This window comes from Equus asinus, chromosome 5 (genome assembly GCF_041296235.1).
Source record: "Equus asinus isolate D_3611 breed Donkey chromosome 5, EquAss-T2T_v2, whole genome shotgun sequence".
Taxonomy (NCBI): Eukaryota; Metazoa; Chordata; class Mammalia; order Perissodactyla; family Equidae; genus Equus; species Equus asinus.
Genome location: NC_091794.1, coordinates 88,819,274 through 88,844,051, shown reverse-complemented (window position 1 = coordinate 88,844,051; position 24,778 = coordinate 88,819,274). Strand labels below are relative to the sequence as shown.

The 24,778-nt window shown below is 43.3% G+C and overlaps 1 protein-coding gene and 1 long non-coding RNA gene across 5 annotated transcripts in view; one reads left to right on the top strand and one right to left on the bottom strand.

Moving 5' to 3' along the window:
• Nucleotides 1-24,778, bottom strand: part of PHC2 (polyhomeotic homolog 2) — a 110,485-nt gene that overhangs the window by 51,076 nt on the left and 34,631 nt on the right. For 2 of the 4 annotated variants that reach the window (XM_044770295.2, XM_014837878.3), the window contains exon 2: nucleotides 8,495-8,596. The exons of the other annotated variants lie outside the window; for them this stretch is intronic. The gene's annotated coding sequence lies outside the window, so the exon portion shown is untranslated. The remainder of the gene's footprint in view (nucleotides 1-8,494; nucleotides 8,597-24,778) is intronic. 4 annotated transcript variants of the gene reach the window in all.
• LOC123285789 (uncharacterized) overlaps nucleotides 1-24,778 on the top strand; it is an 83,650-nt gene that overhangs the window by 27,843 nt on the left and 31,029 nt on the right. The gene's annotated exons all lie outside the window — the stretch shown is intronic.

Here is a 24,778-nt window from a genome sequence, read left to right as displayed (position 1 = left end):
GGGTCAGGCATGGCTCACTGGATGAGATTTGAAATCAGGTCTGCCTGATTCTAAAGGCTATGGCCTGTTCAGTCTGCCAGAGGAGGTAAAACCAGCAAAGGGGGCAGATTTCTGGTAATGGTCTTACTGGCAGGGTCTAGGCATCATCTCTCACCCCACCCACCTCTTCATCTTTGGGAGGGAGACACTGAACAGAGAAATTATTATTTGTGCATATTTACACAGCTGGTTAGTGAAAGAAATAGGCTTAAATATCTAGAGAGGACAGAATGAGAGAAGGAGGCAAATAAGGATGCAGTAAAATAAACTGAAGTGTTTATTTTGTTTTCAAAGCCAGAAGAGCTTCAAGTATGTTTGGAGTCTCTGTTCTCTTCATGAAGTCCTTACTCAGTGCTCTCTGATCTCGTGCTGAGCAGGGCACTGTGTTGAGCAATTTGGTTAAAATGGAGGGTTTTGGAATCAGAAAGACTTGGGTTTCAGTCCTGGCTCTGCCACTTACTAGCTGGGAAAGCTTGGTGAGTCACGCTTCTCGAACCTGCTGTCTCAATCTGTCAGCCGTAAGGGTATATGCATTGCTGGGAGGATAAAGTAAAATAATGACACAAGGTGCTGAGTGGAGTGTCAGGCATACACTAAGAGCTCCCTTCACATTGGCTGTTGTTGTGGGCCAATTAAAAGTGTCCCCAGCCTGGTTCCCACTGTCTGCTTCCAATAAATCAATCCTCTTCCAAGGTGGAATTGGCACAGCCTCCTGGAACCTTCTATCTCAGTCATTAAAGAGTGCCAGAACTTCCTCCAGGGACCATCCTACGATCTGCATTCAGAGCTGGAAATCATACAGCCCCTTGAGGCGATGTGTTTGGAGTAGAGAGGGGCTGGGAAGCAAGGAAGGGGTGGTGGGAAAGGCATACCCAGACCTGAGTTCAAATTCCTCTCTTCCTTCTTTCAAGCTATTCCTAAAATCCTCATTTCTATATATAAGTTTCTCCTTCTGCCTGTTCCTTCCTACATCCAGAAACAACACTGTCATCCCACCACAGACATTCGATTCTCTGCTGGCAGCTTATACCAATGTGATAAATGAAGAAAATAAAATGACTTTTTCAAACTGATCAGAGCACTGATTAGTGCAAAGAACTAAAATAGTCACTAATGGCCTGTTGTCTTCCCAATGCCGCTCAGTTTGGGGTTGTTGACATTCCTCAGGCTGCCTTCTTCAGACTAGGTGGGTTTCACCTTGAGCTGAAACAAGCGTGGGTGAAAACTAAAAGAGAGGAATGTTGTGGGTAAGAAAATCTAGGCCACTCCCGTTGGCAGTCAGCAAGTTGCAGTTCAGAGGCCTATGGCTCCCAAGGCAGTGTGACAGCCTGCACATGGGGGGTATGACCTGGGTCCTTCAGCAACGCTTTACCTTCGTGTTTGTGTATCTGCTTTTACTGCCACAGGGCCGGGCTCTTGTCCATGAGTTCCCCTTGTCCTGAAATGCACTCAGTTCTGGGCCTCATTATGGCTTACTTGTTAAGATGCTTATGATGATAATGATGATGCAGGAATCAATGAAACAGCAAAGTCAACAAGTATTTCCTGTGCTCTGCTCCTCTGAAATCCACCTTATGTTCCATAGAGGGAAGGGTAGGCTGGATAGAAAGTGATAGAAGACCTAATTCCTGATCTTATAGAAATGGACAAACTAGTTGTAGGGATGAGGCTTAATTGAAGTTTTAAGGATAACCAAGCAATAAATCAGTAAATGAAAGTTATGTTCAAACATGGAATAGCCCATAGAATCCCAAGGTCTTATCTTTGTTAAATGTGGTGCCTCCCTTTCTCTGACCAGAACTGGGTTTCAGTTTGTAGGGGAGGAAGACAAATCCTCTACCCTCTAGGTCCTTCTGGATGGGCTATGAATTAAATTGACATGAGACAGAATAACAGGAGAAAATCAAACAAAACTTTATAACATGTATACATGGGAGAAATCCAGGAATACTGAGCAACACACCAGAATGGTCAAAGCTGCCACGTTAAATATCATCTTCAGTTAAAGACAAAGGAGGATGTTGGGGGTAGTGGTTTGGGACTTCAAAGGGGAGGAATGCAATTCACATGGAAATAGAAAAGCAAATGTTTGGTAGATAGAAGTTTGATAAGAATGGGCTTAGCAAGGACCCTCACAGACTACCAATACCCAGAGTTATCTATGGTGACGGCCTGTCCTGGGGACAGGACTTTTAAATTCTTTTAGGCAGTTAGGGGGAAAGTCAGAGTTTCTTTCAGTCTTTTTCTTAAGGAAGATTGGCTCTGAGCTGACATCTGTGCCCATCTTCCTCTACTTTATTTGTGGGATGCCTGCCACAGCATGGTTTGATAAGCCATATGTAGGTCCACGCCCGGGATCCAAACTGGTGAACTCTAGGCCACTGAAGTGGGGTGCGCAAACTTAATCACTCAGCTGTGGGGCCAGCCCCTCTTTCAGAGTCTTATGCTTTTAAAAATAATCAAGGCAAAGAGAGACATTTTGGGGTGGCCAATTTTGATCCCCCACAGTCCTGCCTTTGAAACTGTAAGAAGTTTCACAGTCCAGAAGCTGAGTTGGTAGATTGTTCCATCTCACTGAACATGTTTCTTAGTCCTGATAATAGATCAGTCCAGTTAAATTCACTTTAGAAGGTAGTGATGCAGGTGGGCTCCCAAAGTCACACCTATATTGTGGAAGCAACCAATCAGGTATTTAATAAGAAGCATTTCTATGGAAACAAAAAGAAAAACAAGGTTAATGGTTGGAGCAAATTATAAACCAGTTTCTGAGCCCAGGGGACAGCCAGTCAAGAAGATTTTTAGATGTCATGGTTAAAGCATCTTTTGCAGCTTGAAATGTCTCTGATGATGTCATTGAGTGTTCAGGTACCCTTTTGAGTGGCTTACATAGCAACAGGCATGCTAGTGTCGTGATCTTTACAAAGTTTATATTGAGTTATCCAGCTTCAGTTTGTAGGGCTTTAGGAGCAAGTGTGGTTTCAGTTCTCAATGATTTCAAACGAAAGTGATGGGAAAAAAATGGAAAACATCAGTTTGGAGATTTGTAGCCAGATATTTCAGGAGACTAGAAGAATTCAGGATCCAGTCTAGTTTACAGATAGAGAACAAAAACCTCAAAGACAATGAACAGAAATGGAATCTAATTTCCACAAATGTGTACTATAGTTTCTACTGAAACAGAATTTTCTCTCTAAAATCAGCCTCATTTTTACCAAAGATAGCCAAATGAAGACGAATGGGTTTGTAAAGTAAGTCTAGTTTCAATAAATTTGGCCCAATTATTTACATAAGTACAGCAAGAATAACTATTGATCATATAGGCTCTTTTAAAACTGCTTTGCTGGAACTTTTTTTTTTTAAAGATTTTATTTTTCCTTTTTCTCCCCAAAGCCCCCCTGTACATAGTTGTGTATTTTTAGTTGTAGGTCCTTCTAATTGTGGCAGCTGGAACTTTTTATAGGAATCTCAGATTGAACTTTAAAGGCCTCTCAAGGCTAGGAAAGTCAAGCCAAGGATTTTGTCACCAGGCTTTGCCTGCAATACCTATAGATTTGGGTGAATTTTTTTCTTCTCTTGAGGTTTCCAAAAAATATTCTGAGGTTTCCTGCAACTGCCAGAAAAGTGACCTTCCTGACTCACCTGGTAAGGTTGCTGGAAACCCTGTAGACAAGGTACCAGGGCAATATTTCCAAGTGGCTTTATTTCATAAAGTCCAATCTTTGTTCCTCAAAAGCTGTCTGCTCATATCTGAGTCTATGCATGTTTCTCTCAAAAATGACATTCAGTCAAAGCTTTGGTAATATAACAACTTTTTCCAATTGTGTCCTGTTATAAGGAGAACAGATTCTTATTGAACTTATGCAAATAACTACATTGCCATGAAAATAACAATACTCACTCACGAAGAGTTTTTAAATTCTGGAGGGATCAGGAAGGGAGGAAAAGATAAATGTTTCAATTCTGCTTACAAAAGTATAATTTACCAAATTGTTATGTCATAGTTAGCTTAAGAGAAAAGAGAAAAGGTCTCCTTAAATCTGAAAAAACAAAACATTTTTAAAAATCAGCAATATTTTAGACAAAAAGTTAGTAAAATCATCCTCATCAGTTCATTTAGCCTCATGTAATCAGCTCTTGATCCTGATCTTCTGTTAACAGTTTTATGAAGTCATCAGTTTCTCTGTTAGAGTTCTATAATTCCTTACCCAGTTCAGTTTTATGATCTCAAAGTTTATCAGAAACCTGTATTCTAGAGCAAGGGTCAGAGTCCTTTCCATGAATTTCTCTGAAGATGAAAACATTTGCAAAACATCAGAGTAAAACAATAACTGTCGGTAAATGACAAAAGACTGACAGATGGCAACTGACAAAGAAATTTGTTTTTTTCTGTGACAGAACACTTTAAAATAATAACTAGAATTATGGTGGACAACCAGGACAGACCAGAATTTTTAGGAATGTTATATAATTTTAAAGCATTTATATCAATAACATTTATCCACATAATACCACCTAAGAAAGTTCATCATCACTTATTCTGACAATGCTTCCCATGTAATTTAACATACCAATTAAGCCTAATTAGTTTAATATCTTCTTTATATGAAGAGAGAGAGAGCAAATTTCTTTGAGTAGTCCCAGGGCTAACCAGAAATTCTCTAAGTTTCCTTTTTTTAAGTCAAAAGAAAGATTTTTGGGCCAGCCCGGTGGCACAGTGGTTAGGTGCGCATGTTCCGCTTTGGTGGCCCGGGGTTCACTGGTTTGGATCCCAGGTGCAGTCATAGCACCGCTTCACAAGCCATGCTGTGGTGGGCATCCCACATATAAAGTAGAGAAGGATGGGCATGGATGTTAGCTCAGGGCCAGTCTTCCTCAGCAAAAAGAGGAGGATTGGCGTCAGTTAGCTCAGGGCTAATCTTCCTCAAAAAAAAAAAAAGAAAAAAGAAAGATTTTAATTTTGGGGGAAGTTTATAAAAAATATCAAAATGTTTTAAAACACTTAGTCAAATAGGAAACAATGCTTAGTTATCCATTCAATCAAAGTGACAACTGAAACAATTGGAGAAAACCTTAACAGAGAGACCTCAGCTTTTTGAACATAGGAAATTATTTTAACAAAACATATTTTTTGTCTTTTAGGTAGACTTACTCAAAAATAAAGAAAAACCTTTTATAACCTCTTTATCAAGAGTAGACCAAAAGTTCAAGAAAGTTATCCTTTTAAGAGAAAGAAGACCAAAATCTAATTTTGCACCAACTTCCTTTTGACATTAAAATTCATTTACTTAATTGGATTTACTTTAATCTTAGCCAACTTGACCATGCATAAAACTCCTCAGGGTTTTACTTTCACAAACTCTCTGTCACTTACTTTTTACATTCAGAATTTGTCCCAAGTTTTTTCCTTTTTTCTTTCCAAGTACTTCTAGGACAAATGTATCTTTTTTTTTTTTAACAAAACAAACAAAAATCTCTATTCCTCATACCTTCTGTACTGAAAACATTTTACTTTCCTTGTATACAGACTTTCTAGAAATATATGCTTTCTCACAGAAAACTCCTCAGCATGTACAAAATATGTCTACCAACAAACCTAAGCATTTTTAGTTTCTCTGAGATAAGAAACCAAAGGCAGACAAATCTATGCTTAATAGTTAATTTCCAATATTTTGTCTTATGTGGAAATGATCTAGGTACTCAACAGATTTTTATCATTTAACTTAATTTAGCAAAACTCTAAAGTTTTAAGTCACCAAAAGAATTTGGTAGCTGTTTTTTTCAAGTATGCAGACCATAAAACATAATTATTGTACTTGAAAACTCTTACTCATTTTCATCTATCTAAATCATTTGTTTCCAACAATTGTTTTGATTACTCATGAAAACTTCATGAGACATTAGACAAAAATTAGCTATCATTTAAAGCTATTATTTTTGCTGACAAATTTATAACAGACAACATGAGCTTATTTGACTAGTTAACCCAGGCTGCATGTCTGTATCACATCCAATGCTCATAGCTTTAAGGACGTGTCTATTTTAATCAAACCAACAAACTTAAACAAGCTTTCATTCACCAAAGATTACTGCATATCACATTAACTTGAATGACATTTGGGTTAGTTCTTTTATGTTTAGGAATACTTTATGTAAGTGCTTACTTTAAGCCAAACAGAGCTCTTGATTTTGGCCCTACCATCTGGAGGTAAAATATCACACATATATAACATACATATAGGCACACATGACCACACAAGTAGCCACAGACAGAGACCTTATAGCTTCCATTAAATTTTTGTTACGAGTCAGCTGTAATACAAAACTCACTAGTTTATGAGAAACATTTGCATTTCAAAGAATGGCTTTTAGGTCCTAGAGAAGATGGGAGCAGAAAATCTACATCATAAAGGCACAGAGAAAGCAGTCAAGTTTTCTTCAAGATGGAGTTTCCCAGGCATATTTGCCTTACCAGTTTCTAATGTCTCAATCTTTTGTCTCAATTAATATCTAGGAGCATTTTGAGAGGAACAGGGGAGGCTTTAGGATTGGCAAAAGACAAGTGAACTTTGAGCTGCTTTCTAGAGCTGTACTTCTGGCCTTGCAGAGATTTGCAAGACAAAGATGGTTGCTTCCAGTTCCCCAAAGAACTAGATTACAGTCTGAATGACACAAAGAGGTTGACCCACCCTTCCAGCTACATTTTTCCAATTGCTTCTGTATATCAGGGAAATTTTTAAGAGGTGAATCAAAAGATTTTTATGTTCTAAAACTTCAGGACAATGTATTGCACCTTTAAAAGTCTATACAAAGCGGGGCTGGCCCCGTGGCCGAGTGGTTAAGTTTGCGTGCTCTGCTGCAGGCGGCCCAGTGTTTCGTTGGTTTCAATCCTGGGCGCAGACATGGCACTGCTTATCAAGCCACGCTGAGGCAGCGTCCCACGTGCCACAACTAGAAGGACCCACACCGAAGAATATACAACTATGTACTGGGGGTCTTTGGGGAGAAAAAGGAAAAAAATAAAATCTTTAAAAAAAAAAAGTCTATACAAAGCATTTAACAAAGGCCCCTTTTTCTAAGTGTACAATTTAACCCTAGACCAATTTACCTGGGGTGGGGGCTTTTATTGTCTTTTTTATTAGCACCTGATGTCAGCCTCTAGTTTCTGTCTCATGTGGTGTGGGCTCAGGAAACCCTATTGACTTCCCTTTGGAGTTTTTAATTAACACTATCTGAAGGGCAGATTTATATGCTGTCTTACAATCAGGCAGGGGAAACATTCCCCAGTGAGACACAATGTCTATCCCCACAATACAATCTATGATACAATCAGGCAGAGATGCAATCACTTCACATAAAGCCCATGAATATATCAATTTTCCTCCAAAATTTCATCTGAATTCCATCAACTCTTATATCTCTAATCATAGTTTTCATTGGGACATTATCAATACGTTTTGGTCTTATAATGTTGGATAGGGGAAGCATTCCCAGTCAGATATTTTAGAACATACTCAGGCAAAGTTGATATAACCTGTTGATATAAAACTAGCTCAAACATTCCAACATTTATAATCTTATCAACACTTATACTTTTACATTTTCTCAACTTAATTGTAACCTGAGTCAGGGTCTTAAGGCTAGTTTTTTTCTTTTTGTATTTCTTTTTTAATTTGGCCTTTTCATTGGTATCAATAAAACAATTATGATGAGAGCTTCCAAAAAAATTTTTTTCCCCCTAATTTAAATGATCCATTGTCTGGCCACATTGATGAGTAGGATCTTAATAGCAACTCATATAAATAAGCTTAACCACGGAGGCATCCCCAAAAGAGATCCAGAAAGTATACTCCCAAAAATAGTCTAAAAAAGCAAAGGCCATTCTTGCACAACAAGCAATGAAGGCTGAAACGACAATGGCCCCTTATGAAAGCAATTGGGACCCCTTGTGACAAACTCCCCTGAGAGTTGACACAGCTGGACAAAGAGAGCGTGTCTTGGAACTCCAGTCTACTCAACTGGCCACCAAGATGTGTGCCGGTACATGTATCCTCCAGATGGCAGAGATCAAAAAGGTCACAAAGCCAAGCTGTCAAGACATAGAACAAGACAAAAACAAAAATCTCATAACCCATGGCAAAGTTTACTGCTGGACCAGCCCAGACAACAGGCTTATAGAGAGATGCCTGCATCTTCCCTTATGGTTTTTCCTTTTTATGACAAATGACAAAAAACGACAGAGATGAGGAAAATAGTGAATATCTCTGGGAGGGAAAGGATCAATAAACCAATGAGTACTCAACCAAATTTCCCAGAGTTGCTGAGTCCAAGAAGCTAGCTTTACTAGTATTTTCTCCTGCTAATCTAAATTTAGAAAAGGAAACAAAACTCATCACTCTCACTTCCATTGAACCCTGCACGCAGAGATCTGGGAGACTGACGTGGTAAGAACTCTTACCTCTTGCTGGCTCTTGTCAGAGGTCCAGGATCTCTCAGCTGCAGTAGTCCAGGAGCAAGCAGCTTCCAGCCAGTGAAGTTTTATCCCATCCTCGTTGCCAAACTGTAGGGGAAGAAGACAAATCCCCTACCCTCTAGGTCCTTCTGGCTGGGCTACATATTAAATTTACATGAGACAGAATAACAGGAGAAAATCAAACAAAGCTTTATAACATGCATACACAGTAGAAACTGAGGAAAACTGAGCAACTCGCCAGAATGGCCAAAGCTGCCACGTTAAATACCATCTTTAGCTAAAGACAAAGGTGGATGTTGAGGGTAGTGGTTTGGGACTTCAAAGGGGAGGAAGGCAATTCACATGGAAATAGAAAAGCAAATGTTTGGTTGATAGAGGTTTGATAAGAATGGGCTTAGCAAGGACCCTCACAGACTACCAATACCCAGAGTTATCTATGGTGACGGCCTGTCCTGGGGACAGGACTTTTAAATTCTTTTAGGCAGTTAAGGGGAAGGTCAAAGTTTCTTTCAGCGTCTTTTGTTCTTAAAAATAATCAAGGCAAACAGACACATTTTGGGGTGGCCAATTTTGATCCCCTACAGGTTCTTGCTTTTCATCCCACCCTAGAGAATTTCAAATGAAGTGCTTGTAAACATAAAGAATAAAACGAGAAAACAGCATGGCAGACACAGCAAATTGAGGAGAGGATAGCCTACATCCTGGATGATCAAGCCTCAGCTCCATTTTTTTTCTTTTGCAACAGCTAGGGCAAATCTTGTGCACAGTGTATACTCAATGCTTATTGAGGAATCTAACAAAACAAAATTCTAAGGAGAGTACACATTCCTGTACAGAAAAACTGCACAGGCAAGGACAACAACTGCTCCCTGTGCAGGGGAGAGAGACTTACCTTAACTACATGGGGGCACAGGTGCAATGCGTTTCCCGAACTCTCTTGCCTGCCTGTCTCCTTCCTTCTGCTGCCAAGCATGCCCTTCCTTTCTCTCTTTACTCTCTCATTCTTGGCTTTGCCCCCAGCCCCTCACCCCCCACCCTGGGCAACTTTGCCTTTTCTGTCTTGGTAATTTTGGCCCCAACCCCTGTCTTCTCATTCTTGTAGCTGTCCCCTCATCCCCATCCTCTTCCTCCATTGGTCTCCTACAACTGGCTTCCTTGTGCTGTTTCTCCTCCTGTGTGCTCACACCCGCTTTGTGCTTGGCTCTTGACACTGTCGGGGATCAGAATTGGCCACCTCAAGATGTGTTTCTTTGGCATGAGGATTATTCTGGGCTGGTTACTTTTAAGAAACTGCAGACAGCAGAGAAGCTCTGAAAACCAAGTAAAAGTTACCCTTTGTAAGAGACATTTACTTTTGTAAGGGAAATCTCCATCTGTAAAGATGTCTCTCTCTCTCTGTACCAGGAAGAGGGGCGAGTGACCTTATCTCTAGAAACTCACATTGATGCTGAAGTCAAGGACTTAAATATGCATAATAGCCTTACTCTTATTTACTGTGCTTTTTCTGGTAATCTCCCATAACTGACTCTTCCCACCCCCAAAATCCTCCTTTGTCTTTAGCTGAGGGTGGTATTTAAGGTGACAATCTCAGCCATTCTGGCGAGTTGCTCAGTTTTCCTGGGTTTCTCCCATGTGTACATATTATAAAGCTTTGTTTGGTTTCCTCCTGCCATTCCGTCTCATGTCAATTTAATTCTTAGGCCAGCCAGAAGGACCTAGAGGGCAGAGGAATTGTCTTCCTCCCCTACAACTCTCTCTCTTTCTCTCACCCCCTTAAACACGTGCATGTCCTCCCCTCACCCTTCAACATGTGCATATTCTCCTCTCATTCTCCTTCTCTTGTGCCCTCCTGCCCTAATTCGATTGCCTGCTTTCCTCTAAGGAGCTCTCTCTCCCTATTCCTGACCTCTTTGCTCATCCACGCTCCCCACCAGCCGCCCTGGCCTTGACTGACCTCATTCTGCATCTGACTCACTCTGTGGTCTTGCTCCCTTGCCTCACAAGCTCCAGCTCTCCCTCTTCTCACTTGGGTCTCCCCGTGCCTGAGCATCTCTTCCCCAGGCCTGATCAGGCACCTCCTCCCTTTCATTCACGTGGGCACACTCTCTTACTCTCTAGACAGTGCATGCTCCAGCTCCCTCGCCCTCCTCCCCCTCTCTGGCTTGCTCTCTGTTCTAGTTCCTGCTTTTGATAGCTACAGCTGTCTCTCAAGCATGCTCTCTTTGGCTCTCTCTCTGTCACTCATGCCAAGCCCAGAGGAGGGAAGGACAGACTGTTTAGGAGATTAGGGCACATTTCAAAGGAGAAGTAACATTTGAGCTGCCTGAACCCACACTTTCTCTGCTTTCACAGCATAAAGCTGTCTGTCCCACCTTCTCCTCCTCCTCAACCACTTCTAGAACATTTCCCAATCAGCAAGTTCCTAGTTTCTCCACAATCTGTACTTCTATTGAGCGTCTGCCACACGCAGGGTATTCTTGATAAGGACTGGCAATAGAAAAAAGGTAGAAGACACGAATCCTCATTTGAAGGTTCTTAACTTTTGGAGGCATATCAGAAAGGTGAAACCTAAGGTCCCTTGCCTCCTACCCCCACACACAAAAATGGCACAGACATATACAAAAATGTGCTCACAATTGTAGAGGTTAATGAATCCTTTGAAGCCTGTCCATTAACTCCGGACTAAGAAGCTCTGCTTCATAGCTACATAGGGATTGGGCATGAAGTACAAATTTAAAGGTCAAAAATAATGTTACGTACTATATGCTGAGTTCCAAATAAGTGATTGAGACAACATTTGCTAGTGTTCAGAAGAATGAGGTGTTAAGGAACGTGTGCGATGTGACAGATGGAAAGTAGGGGGGCCTTACTCTAGGCTTTACGAATGCCAAGACCTACGCTATTGCTGAACAGTTACTGCTGGGAGATGCACAGATCCCAGCCCTGCCCTCTGGGCATTGGCTGGTGGCTCAGTTTTCCTCGAAGAGGCAATGAGCTAAAGGAGAAAGAGTGTGGACTTAGGAGTCAGCTTGGGGAATACCAGCTCTTCAGTTACTAGTTATACGGCCTTGGGCAAGGCAGTTTACATCTCTGAGTCTTACTTTCCTAATCTGCAAAACTGGGTAATAATAATACCTATTTGGGGTGGTGGTGGTGGTGGTGTGTAGGTGTGAAGATTAATCTCTTAGCCTCATTCCACTTTTCTAACCTTATATTCTACAATGTTAATCTCTGCTCTGGTCTGGTGGATCTGCTTTCTTTCTCCCAAATACCACATGCTCAAGATTACCTCTGCTTCTCTCTTTAATTTTAATGAAGTCCAATTTATCTATTTTTTCTTCTGTTGCTGCCATATCTAAGAAACCACGGCCTCATCCAAAGTTATGAAGATTTACACCTAGGTTTTGTTCACAGAGTTTTATAGTTTTAGTTCTTACATTTAGGTCTTGGATCCATTTTGAGTTAAGTTTTGTATATGGTGTGAGATAGGGGTACGAATTTCTTTCTTTTTTTTTTTTATTGTGGTAAAATATACATAACATAAAACTTGCCCACTCACAATGTTATGAAACCATTACCATTATCTATTTCCAGAACTTCTCACCACCCCAAACAGAAACTCCATAATTACTCAGCAACAACTCCCCATTACCCTCTCTCCTTCAGCCCAGCCCCTCATAACTTCTAATCTACTTTCTGTCCCTATGAATTTGTCTATTCTAGATATCTCATGTAAGTGGAATTATACAATATTTGTCCTTTTGTGTCTGGCTTATTTCACTTAGCATAATGTTTTCAAGGTTCATCCATGTTGTAGCATGTATCAGAATTTCATTCCTTTTTATGGTTGAATAATATTCCACTGTATGTATATACCACATTTTGTTTTATCCATTCATCTGTTGATGGGCACTCAGGTTGTTTCCACATTTTGGCCACTGTAAATAATGCTGCAATGAATATTGGTGTACAAGTATCTGTCTGAGTCCTTGCTTTCGATTCCTTTGGGTAAATACCTAGGAGTGGAAGTGCTGGATCATATGGTAATTCTATGTTCAGCTTGTTGAGGAACCCCAAACTGTTTTCCCAACTTTATTCTCTTGCTGGATCTTCCTGCTATCTCTGCACCATTTGTTGAATTACTTCTGTTCTTGGGCCTACATAATTCCCCCACTAAGCTTCTCAGTGTGGCATGTGAATCCTCCATGAACCGACCCTGCCTGCCTCCCCAGCCTCATTTTCCACCACTTTTCCACACTACACTCTCGCTGGGCTCAGCATGATCCCAAACAACCTGAAGTTTTGGACATCTGGCTATTTCCTACCTCTGTGACTTCACTCATTTACCCATGGCTGTTCCCTTCCCCTGAAATGCCTTCCTTGCATTTTTCCCTTAACTAACTCCTTCGATCTTCAAGACAACTTGAGTGTCTCCTGTAAAACACTCACTAAATGCATGCTCCTCTAATACTTCTCTCGCTTCCTTCAAACTAGACCCTCATATCTTCTTTTAAGCCATACAGCAGGAAGGCTGCTCGCACAACACTTTGTGCTTACCTCTGTCCTAGCACTTAGAATGTAATATTACAAGAAAGTGATTTGCTTATGTGTCTCTCTTCCCCATTGGACTCCAAACTCCTGGAGAATAGGGATCATGTCATATTTTCCCATGTATACCTGGTGCTTCATTTCATAAATGTCTGGTGAGTAGAATTGCTTGAAATGCACCACACTCGATCCTACTTCTCATCTGAAAGCTCAGCTTAATTTCTACCTCATCTGTGGAATTCTCCCCAACTGCTGTAGAACAGACAACACTGGTGATTTAATTTCAGTACCTTCCATTAGGTTGTGTCTATACTAATAATAGTGATTATTTATTCAGCACTTACTATGTGTCAAGCACTACAGTAGATGCCTTATACATACCCATGACCTCTCTTATGGGGTAGGTATTATTATCCCAATTTTGTCAGTGAGGAACTTATCAAAGTAACTTGTCTAAGGTCATCACAGAACTAGCAGTCAAAACCAGGTCTGACTCCAAAGCCAGAGCTCTTCCCACACTGTACCCTCTTTCACCCACAATCCCACTTTGAGCCATTATTTCATGATTGGACAAAGCCCACATCAAAGCATACCAGATTTTCAGAAGTGAGATCACTGAATTTAATCCTGTAATTGTCAATTAACGTCTATTAAATATTTTATACTTACAAAATAATTTCTTTTTCTATGTAATATATACATAAGGGATAATATGTATGTGTGCCCACCAAGAAGTTTAAGAAGTCAAACATTACCATAATCTCCCTTGTTTTTCCTATGCAAAAACTGAGGCCCAGTCTTTGGGGAAGTGACTCACTTAAGGAGAGGGGGCCCCTTGGACTCTTCTCCAGTAGCATGGACACAGAAGGCACCCCAGAAGACCTGCTGGACTCCTGGTGGCGGGGATTTACTCAACCAGAGGGTTGGAGTTTGCCCCGAGGAGAATTCAGAAGCTAGGGTCCCGCCATATGTCACTTTCTCATTGGTCTCCTAGTGGAAGGGAACTTGGCTTAGAAAGAAACAGAATTAATTAGGAAGTGTAGACCAATACAGTAGCTTTCAAACTTTTTCTACTGCAGTTCCCCTCTTCGAACCCCAGCTTTCAGTGCTCACCTACTCCCACCTTCCTTCTGCCGTGAAGCTCTGGTCTGTGGGCAGTAGAGGTGTTCGGAAGTCTCAGTGAGGGCTACTGAGGCATCTGTGGGCTCACATGATGCCCTGAACCCTGGGCCCCACATTAGAAAACCTGAACCCTTAAATTTTCATAATATCTATCTTTAAGCATTTTATACATCCCTATTCAATTTCCTTTTAATTCCCACTCTTCTTCTTCCCTCCTCCTCCTTCTAACTAGTTCCTTATTTCTTCCCCCAGGCCACCCATCCCTGTGGACTCCCACGATGAACCACAGCCAAATCTGATTAACGGCTAACATCCAGAGCTGGAAGCCTGTTTTTCTCTGGGATCCAGCTCACTGTGTGGTTTTGTGGGAGCCCAAGCTCTGAAGGCTGTGATTCCTGCTTTAGTCAATCCTCCCCTCCCAACCGCAAGGGACCACTGTGAATGATGTGCTGACTGCAACCGCTTCGATAGTGATCTTATTATGGGTCTCTGCTGCCCATGGGGCCTAAGACCAGCAGCTGGAGAAATGCTGATGGGTCTGCCGCCCAGGAGCCACCAAGTCTAGGGAACACTATGCCTTTGTCCCCAGGGTCAGGAAAATCCATTTGCTGCGGATTACAGCTGTGACAGAGGTTCGAGGGAAGTATAAGGGAAAGACACTGAAAACAGAGCTTTCCAAATGGAGCTGAAAGCCCTGGGGGAAAGTGGGGTGGAGTTTCTCCTAATGGAGTCGGAGACTGACAGGAAATGAGAGGTCTAGTCTGCCCCACAAAGGCTGCCGGTATTATCATTCCTGTAGGCTCCATAAGGAGAGTTTGCTCCTTTGCGACGGCTCTGCCTCTCCTCCTGGGTTGTTTCTCTGTCCGAGGTATAAGTCAATCACAGCAGTGCTCAGGTTCTCTAGACTTAGGGGCTCAAAGCGAGACCTCCCGCACCTCCACATTGCTGCATTAACATAAGCATCCTGATTTGTACCAGTCTAATCACGCCTCGGGCAGCTGTCTCAGGCTACTGTTACATTGGAAGCAGTCCAACAAATTCAGCTCAAACCTCCTCAGAACGTTCCCCGCCTTCCCCAGTCCTCTGCTCATCGCCTCCTTTAGGTCTGGAAGCTGAACCGACTAAATGGAGGCTAACAAGGACAGAAATGAAGGATGCGAAGTTAAAACTGAGCATATAGTCCTCGCAATCAAAACAGAATGATTTCATTGTGAAACAGAACCCTATTAATTCTAAACGAATAACCTTTTTCTGAAACCTCATTGTTTTCTTCGTAATCTATAGAAGGCAGACTGTATCAAGCGTTTCTATAACAAGCTGGTAGAGGCTGGTTGAACAATAGGAAGAGGAAACAGAAGGATTTGATCTCTTGGAAGGAATACACAGGTAAAGCTCATTATGCAAATGCTGAGTGTTTGGGGAGCGAGACTCAGGCAGCTTTAGTGTCACTGCTCGAAGACAGGGCAACGATAGAGCCTCCATCTCCCGTGGCAGAGGCTGGCACTTTTTCTGCAAAGATCCACATAGCAAACAGTTTAGGCTTTGCAGGCATCTGGACAAGCCGTAGGTGGAGAGTGGTTGTGTTCCAATACAACATTAGTTACATAAAAAAGGTGGCGGGCTGGATTTGGCCCGTGGCTGTAGTTTATAGGACCCCTGTTCTAAGGCAAATTCATTTTTCCCTATCAGCCACATGCCTGACAGCGTACCTGTAGCATATTGGTTAACGGCATGGGCTTTGGAGTTAGAAAGGCCTTGGTTCAAATTCTAACCAGACCACATAGTAGCCGTGTATCCTTGAGCAAGTGACATCATCTTTTGGGCCTCAATTTCTTCAGCAATAAAGTGAGATGGTGTTTCCCTCACGGGGCGGTCATATGGATTAAATGAGGTGTCTGCGATGCACTGAGGACAATGCTTAGCAAACAGTAAGCATGTGATAAATGGCGAGGGTGTGAGCCCAAGCTGGAATTTGGAAAATGATTACTTTAACCACGGTGAATAGTGAGCACCCCTTAAGTCATTTTTCATCATTGGTCACGGTCACACTTAAAAATCTCTTTATAAAGAACCATGGTCCATTTTTACCCATCTAAATTATCGTCCAGAAGGCTCTTTAGGAACACAAGCTTTAAAGAGAGTCAGTCTACACAGTATAAGAACGTGTGCTCCCGAGTCACTGCCTGGGCTCAAACTTCAGCTTCCTGGTTGTGTGACTCTGAGCAAGTGACAAAACCTTCCTGGGCTCCAGTCTCCTCTACTGTGAAACTGGGGCAATAATACCATCTTGTAGGGTTGTTGTATTAGATGAAATAATACGAGTCAAACAGAACTGTGCCTGGCACTTAGTAAACACTTAATAAATGTTAGTTTCTATTATTATTATTATTTCTTCTTCTTCTACTTGACATTATTAAAGCTTCTTCAGCCTTAACTCCAGGGCTTGAAGAGGGATGCTATTCTGCAGGTTTTCCAGAAGACAAACACACACACAAACTTGCATCCATTCATTACGTTAACTCGGCGCCTAACTTTAAGACACCCATTTCTTTAACTTTCCCATGAGCCATCACACACGATATCCATCTCCTTTTTTCTCTCACTTCAAACAGTACTGCCTGTTATGGGCTGAACTGTGTCCTTCAGAAAAAAAAAAGAAGGTTAAGTCCTAACCTTCAATATGGCAGAATGTGACCTCATTTGGAAATAGGGTCATTGCAGACGAAATTAGTTAAGATGAGGTCATAGTGGAGTAGGGTGGGCCCCGACTCCAGTATGACTGGTGTCCTTATAAAAACAACGTCATGTGAAGAGACACACACACAGGGAGAAGACAGCCATGTGAAGATGGGGGCAGAGGCTGGAGCTACGCCTTCAGAAGGCAAGGAGCACCTGGGGCCAGCAGAAGCTGGGGAGAGGCCAGGAAGGACTTCCGAGGGAGCGTGGTCCTGCTGACAGCTTGACTTCAGACCTCCAGACTCCACAAACATTTCTGTTGTTTTAAGCTACCCAGTTTGCGGCACAGACTGGAAAGAGAGTAGGTTGTGGTAGGGCAGAGGAAGACTTTATTTCCAGAGGAAAAGGTACTTTAATTTCCATCAATTAACCTCAAAGTTAGAAAAGTCTGTTTTTCAAATCTGGTGAGAGTAAATTCTTCATGCTATGGCTTCAGCCAGTTCTTCCTCGTTGAGCCTTAGTGGAGCTATGCATTCCTGGGATTTGTACATAGAAGATGAGTAGCCATGGTTATAGACAAGACCTCTATAAAAATCTCTCCACAAAGCACGCATGCGCGCACCCCCCCCCCCCCAACTGTTTCTAGAGCTTGCCCTTTTCTGCCACTGCATCTCAGCCTTGAACGGGCCTGAAGTGGTGTTAAACCACGGTAGGCTGGTCCTTCTGCCACTGCTACTTCCTGACAAGCATAACTAAACCAGGACAGGGATCGCGGGAGGCAGCCAGGCTTTCAAAACAAACTTTCAAGGGCCTGGAAATTCACCTATGAATTCTTCACCAGCCTTCTTTTCTCCGCTTCCTCCTGCTCTACTCCTTCCCACTGGGGTCGGCCTGAGACCTCCAGGGGCCCTGTGGGTATCGCCTTTAACTCTGCAGCACTTGGGGTTAAGGGGTGAGCTCACTTTCATAAAGGCCAGCGTGGAGAGTGCCTTGGAGAAGCAGGGACCACATTGGGATGCTCTGTTTCCTGCTACCACCTGAGCATGCAGAGCTATTCCAAGACAGCAGCCTTCCCCCCTTAGGGTTTCCCTTTACTTCCCTGTGCGGAGATGAGGCCATGGGGCTTTACCGACTTGGGTAAATTATAAAGAGATGGACTGCCTGGGATAGAAGTGCTGCCTCCTGTCACGAAGACTTTTGTTCTGTATGAAAGTGATCTTTTATCCACTAGGAGGGCAGTGGTCTTAGGCCTCGTGCTGGCCAATGCTAATTCTTGCCATTTATTGGGTACTTGCTCAGGAACACGGGCTTTATATGCATCTCACTTATTCCTCACAACAATCCTATGATACAGAGATTATTTCCTCATTTTCCCACAAAAAAATTGAGGTTCTGAGAGGTGCAATGCTTATCCGAGGCCACAGAGCTAGCAAATGGCAGGCGTAGGATCTGAAACCAGGGTTGCACGTCCACGCACAGGAGCAAGAATTACTTATGCTTACTCCAGGCTAGGCCTCTCTGCCCCAGTTGTTCCTACGAAGGGAACTTGGCTCCTACTGCCTTCCGTCTGACAGACTGTCTCACAGAGCGATCTCCAGCAGGGGCCCGGTCCGTGGCACACCTGTCAACGGCCACTCCCCCGGGGCCTCCCTTGTACCCCAACAGTCGCGCCTGGAGTAGTCACAGGGGCACGTGTAACATTTGTAGGCCTTCCCTGTTCATAAGTATTTTCAGATCCATTAATTTACTATCTTATCTACTCTAAGGCTGGTCCTGTTAGCAGTGTTTACAAACTCCTTTTTAACTATTTAGTTGAAAAGTAATACAAAACAAAAACCACTGCCCCCGGTGCTTTGGAGAGGGGTAGGAAGGACAGCCATCTTTCCTGAAGGCCCACTATGGGCCGAGCACTGGCTCAGGGAGGCAGCAAGATTTAGAAGAAAGAGCAAGAGCGTCCTGTTCAGAGCAGGCTGTTTGGATTCCTGCCTCCGCCCCAGCTGGGAGGCCTTAGGCAGGTTCCTCAGCCTCCGCAGCCCTCTGTCTTCTCATCTGTTAACAGTGCCGATGACATAGATTTTTACCAGTTATTAGGAAAAGCAAATAAGAAAATGCAAGCAAAACATCTAGGAGAGTGTGTAGCACAGAGTAAGCACTTATTAACCTCCTTTCGCCTGCCTCATCCTTCTAGCGTTGTTTTGGAGCAGTAATTACTGATGAGGAAACAGGTTCTGAGTGGCAAAGTGTCTTGCCCAAGATCAAAAAGCTATTATGTGGCATAAACCAGAAGAGTCTGAATCTAGAGCTCATGTCTCAACTGTAACATGGGAGTGCCTTGAAGGTGGAGAAGGGAAGACGCTCAAAAATTTGGGCTTTTAATCCTTTACGATTATTGAACATACTCTTAGTCCAGGCCTGATCATAAGCCTTTCACTAGAGCCCAAAAAGTCTCATTCTCAAATCTTAGGAATTTTCTTCCTAAGAAAAGAAAAAAAGAAAAAAAACACCCCACCTACAGTTAAAATTGGAAGAAGTGATACCAGCATAGACTTATCCATGGGGTGTGTGTGATGTGTGAGGGGGTGTTCATGCCTGTACACTCACGTATACAGGTGTGCTGGGAAGGGAGGGGGCAAGCAAGAGACAAGAAGTTGGTTCGCGACTACTAGTGCTAGATTAAGTTTCCTGCGTGACTCCAAGCTCTGTGCAGTCAAAGTGCTTCAGAAATCCAGAGAGTAAGTGATCCGTAAACAGGCTTCTTGGAGCTATTTTTCATGCAGTGACTGGTCTACCAGTTCTCAAGGGGTCTGGATTAATATTAAGGCTACATTACATTGTGGACAGGCGTACAACTCGAGATTTTAGCTTCCTTTCTCCACTCCCTCCTCCCACCTTCTCTGGGACAGTTCCGTCCTGGGGTCCTCACTGCTTTGGCCCTGCCTGCCATTTAGAGGACTCAGCCATTCCTAAGAGGCTTTCTCTTGCTCTGCTTCTGCCCTAGCAACTTGTCATGGCAGCTGTTTCATAGCTTTGGAATCACAAAGCTATTCCAGAGTCCCCCAGGCCCAGCTCTGGAGCCTCCTTTCCCTCATTTGTCCCAATAATAGCCTCTAATTGCTATTACCATTCTCTCTAGCAGAAACATACTGCATGTCTGTGGTCAACCTATGATCTGACCATCAGCCTTCTGCTTCCTGCTGCATTCGGAATGTTATGTTCCATTCCATTTTGTACCCGTACGTCTGCTTACTCTCTCTTAGCACACCTATTGGCTTTTAGCTTCTTGTAGTTTCTAACCCATTCTGTACCGTCTGCAGGGGAAAACTCTCTAAATGGGGTAGATCCTCCACAATCTTCCACTCTTTCCAGTCAAGTACAACTTTACCCTACTTCTTTTCTCATATTTATAAAACTTAGGTAGCTAATTTGCATAGCTAGAACAGGTAGAACTAGGACTAGAGAGTGGAAATTGTAAGGAGATAGGTTTCAACTCAACAGAAAAAAACGACTTACTAACAACTCGAGCTGTTAAAAAGTGGCATGGGCTGCTTTGCGAAGAAGTGAGTTTCCCGTCAGTGGAGGCATTCAAGCAGAGGCTGAGCAACCACATGGCAGGCATGATTCATGCAGCGTTGCCTCTAGGGTGTCTTTTAACACTGGTAGTGTATACTTCCGTGAAAACATTTTACTCGACGTCAGAAATCCAACAGAATTTTAAGCTTTTGGCGTATTTTGAAACTCTTCCATCTACGAATGTTCTAAAGGCTAATCTTGTTTTCCAAGCTGCAGGACAGCTCCTGCTTTTCATCATTCTAGTTACTAATGAAAAGGGTAAATTCCACTAGTATGAACTTGCTGCTTCTTGTCATCTACTCCAGGTGGAGGGAACTATTGTTCTTATTTCATGGATGTGGCTAAGCAGAAAAGCTGATCTCTTTTGGACTGCCAGAACACTGGTTAACCACCCAACTAGCTCACCCAACCACCGTTCGGCCATCCATCCATCCTTTCCATATTTATTGAGCAATTACTACTGTGCTTGGTACTAAATGGAATACAAAAACGATTCAGATATTGACTCTGTTCTTAAGGAGCTAAGAGTTTAAGAGAGGAAATAAGAAAAGTACATAAATAAATATAGCAGGTGTCAGCAAGCATTTTCTTTTTTTTCCTTTTTCTCCCCAAAGTTCCCCAGTACATCGTTGTATATTCTTCGTTGTGGGTCCTTCTAGTTGTGGCATGTGGGACGCTGCATCAGCGTGGTTTGATGAGCAGTGCCATGTCTGCGCCCAGGATTCGAACCAACAAAACCCTGGGCTGCCTGCAGCGGAGTGCGCGAACTTAACCACTTGGCCATGGGGCCAGCCCTGCAAGTATTTTCTATACAGGGCCAGATAGTAAATAGTTCAGGCTTTGGGAACCATGTATGGTCTCTGCTGCATATTCTTATTTGATCCCCCCGCTGCCCCCTCCGGCAAAATTTAAAAATATAAAAGCCATTCTTAGTTCCAGGACTTTACATAAACAGGTTGTGGGCTGGATTTGGCCTGGCGGCCCTAGTTTGCTGACCTCTGAAATGTAATAAGGAGTAAAGGGATGACCCTCAGTTGAATCAGCTAGAAGTTTCATTTGGGTTGGGTGTTTAAAGATGGGTTTGATTGGGACTTTGGAAATGGGGAGGGGGCATTCTGGGCAGAAGGAGGACAATTACACATTGTCCCCCATTTTCTATTCTTAGAGCAGAGGTTTTCAAAGAGCGGTCACTTTCACCTGGAAACTTATTAAAAATGCAATTTTTAAGGCTCACAGTGGCATACATGAAGCATACACGAGGATCACCTGGAGGGTTTGGCAAAACAGATTGCTGGGACCCACCCCCAGATTCCTGGTGCGGCTGGTCCAGGGACCACACTCTGAGGACCACTGCCTTGGAGAATACCTGCTACATCCGTATGGAGGGCGTGGATGCTTTGCAGAGCCCCAGGTGCATTCCATTCAGTGCACAGACTCAGAAAGGGGCTTCAGGCCACCTTGAGTTGGTGATGACTTTCTTCCTCCAGGGCAGGAGCTGTGAGGCTTGTTAGGCTCACCCGCTGGAGGCAGCAAGTCATAGTGGGGGCTGTGTGCTTGGGAGGATATTGCCTTCTCAGTCTTGGTTACGGACACACATTCTGTCTTGCTCCTGATACATTCGTGTATTTTTAGCACTGCTACAAAATGGTCCCCTCTGCATTATTCTGGGGACCACCTCCTTTGGTCAGGCCAAAAAAAAAAAAAAATAGTGCTCCTATTTTAGCTTATAATTAAATGACTTCTAAAAAGTCAGATGTGGAGCTCAGAGAGGCTGAGCTGAGGATGGGAAGAAGGGGAAGATGAGCCAGAGAGAGTGCACAGAGGAATGTCAGAGGAGGTTACGGGCAACCAGATGCAGGAGGAGTCATTAATCTGCCAGACAATGAATGGCAAAAGGCAATTAGCTTGCCCGGGGTTGTAGCAAGCCAATGAAGTATGCAGTAGGCAACTGAGGGTCTAGTGTAAGGGCAGGGTCATGGCCAAAGAACTCAAAAAGAGGACAAGATAAGGGAGGTTAGAGGTGGGAAAGCCATCTGGGGCTAGCAGGAAGGGAAAAGAAAGTGCTCGTGGTCTCCATGAATATTCATTACCCAGTGGAAGCGTCCAGGTGTAGCTGCACACTTGTCAGGGCTCTACATGCTGTTACGCTAGGACACAATCTTGGAAATGAACTAGGTGCTTCAGTATGTGTGTATGTGCGCACACACACACAAATGCTCTCTTCCTATTACTCTTCATACACCTGCCAAGTCTAACCTGGCAGAAAGGTAGGCTGAGGACTGCCTGGCTGAATAACATAGGACCACATGCCTCAACAGTGGCGAAGTTTTAACACACCATTCTAAACTTCAGTTTACGGCGCTTCCTTCCACATTTTAAAGCAAGCTTGTTTTTTCTCTGTCACCCGCCTCATTCACATGCGCATTCTCACGTTCTCTTCCTTGCAGGCGGTCTACAGCCATGCTAATGGTTCTTATCTGCCTATATACATTCTCCAGACACACTCATTTATTCATCCTCACTTGGAGTCATTCTCATATATTAAGCACTACCTCTTTCTTCTAAAAATCACTTCAAATGTCAAAGTTGCTTCCATAGCTTCTGTTCCTGCTGTCTGCAGGAACTGCTAGCTTTGTCTTTCTAATAAAAAAGGAAAATGTACCAATATTGGCTTGACTGAGTAAAAAGCCCAACCCAAAGCAGATTGTCCTACCGTGGGATGCAGGTTTGTGGCTGTGGTGTCCCCGCCTTCAAGACCATCCCATTTATCTCTCTTTGTTCCACTCCCTCTCTCTTCCTGCACAACGCTGGAATCACACACATACTCTGGGTTGGAAAAAAAAAGGACAGCCTAATTTCCTGATGATTATGTTGTTACCTAGCAACAGCCAATCAGGGGCTGGGCTTTTTGCCTGCAGTATTTCATGCAAATAGTTTGGAGAAATTGCAGGGTAACCCAGGCTGCTTAGTCTGCCTTCTCAGGGGACACATTACAGAATAAAACCAACCCAAAAGGGGACTATTGAAGCCAGGCACGTGCCTCAGATAACAGGCCGTTTGATCTCTTTCCCTCGCCCCCTCTGCCCTGTACCCCCTAACAAAAGCATGCGGGTTCCACAGACAGACACTCAGGAGGCCAAAAAGTTGAAAAGAAGCTCACTGGCAGCCATCCTTTACCCTGGATCTCTGTACTGATAACTGGAGCCCAGAGCAACCTCTGATACCCTGGAAACTCTAGCTCCCCGGGAAGGTAGAGAATATTGCATTCTCAGTGGAGGGCATGAAGGAGGATCAGCCACACTCCTCCTGCCCAGAAAGGAGCTAAAACCTGGCACTTCTAGCCTGATTTAAGAGCCTCATCTATGCCCTGGCTGGCCTATCTCACAGGGGAAAACCCATTGTTTACAACTGCATTCTTCCTGATGCCAAGTGGCAAATCCTCATTCAAATGGTTAAACAATGAGAGAAGCTACCTCACTCATAAGTCTCATCAAGAGATTTTGTTGTTGCTGTTTTCCCAACAAGCACTGAGCACCTGATGTAAAACGCTGTCCAGAGCCACACATACCAACTTCCTGTAAGGCCCAGGGGCCAATGCACTCAGATCTGGACTGGTACCAAAGATGGACTCAGAAGACAGAGGGTGAGGGTCTGTTTCCTCCAGGGGAGGGGGCCAGGCTTCAGAGGTAGGGATCAGATTTCAGTAGTTTGTTTTGTTGTTGACTCAATGCTCAGTAATCCGGCATCAAGGCAAGAAGAAGCTGGGACCTCAGCTGCTGGATAGCTCCTCACTGTTCTCGTACACCGACTCTAGCCAGCAGTCTTGCAAAGCTGTGTTGTTGGTTACACGGGGACTGTGAGTACGTAGATCAGCTCAAGTTACCATCAGGATGGAAAACCAATTCAAACTCCCCTTTCTTACTGACGTTTAGAGTTCACATATTTGTAAGACAAGAGAGAATTATACTCCAATCATTATAGGAAGGTGGTGAGAGCTCCCAACCTGACATTCAGAGGCTCGCCATCCAGAGTCGGAACCAAAAAAAAGAACTGTCAATCTGCCTTTGTTCAGAAAGGCAGAGTCAAGGAATCCCACTCATCTAGGGGGTTGGGGAACTCTATTGCCACCCTGGTCCTATAGTAAATTTCAGAAAATTCTTTGAGTCAGGCACTTTTATCCTTATAATCTTGGAATACCTACTATAAACCCATTTTATAGAAGAGGAAACTGATGAGTAACTTGCTCAAGTTACACAGTTGCAAGGTGGCAAAGCTGGGATTCAAAAGCAGGTCTTTTTACTCTAAAGTCAGTACTGTGACGTGCAGATCATCCTAGACCACGCCAAGTCTTCA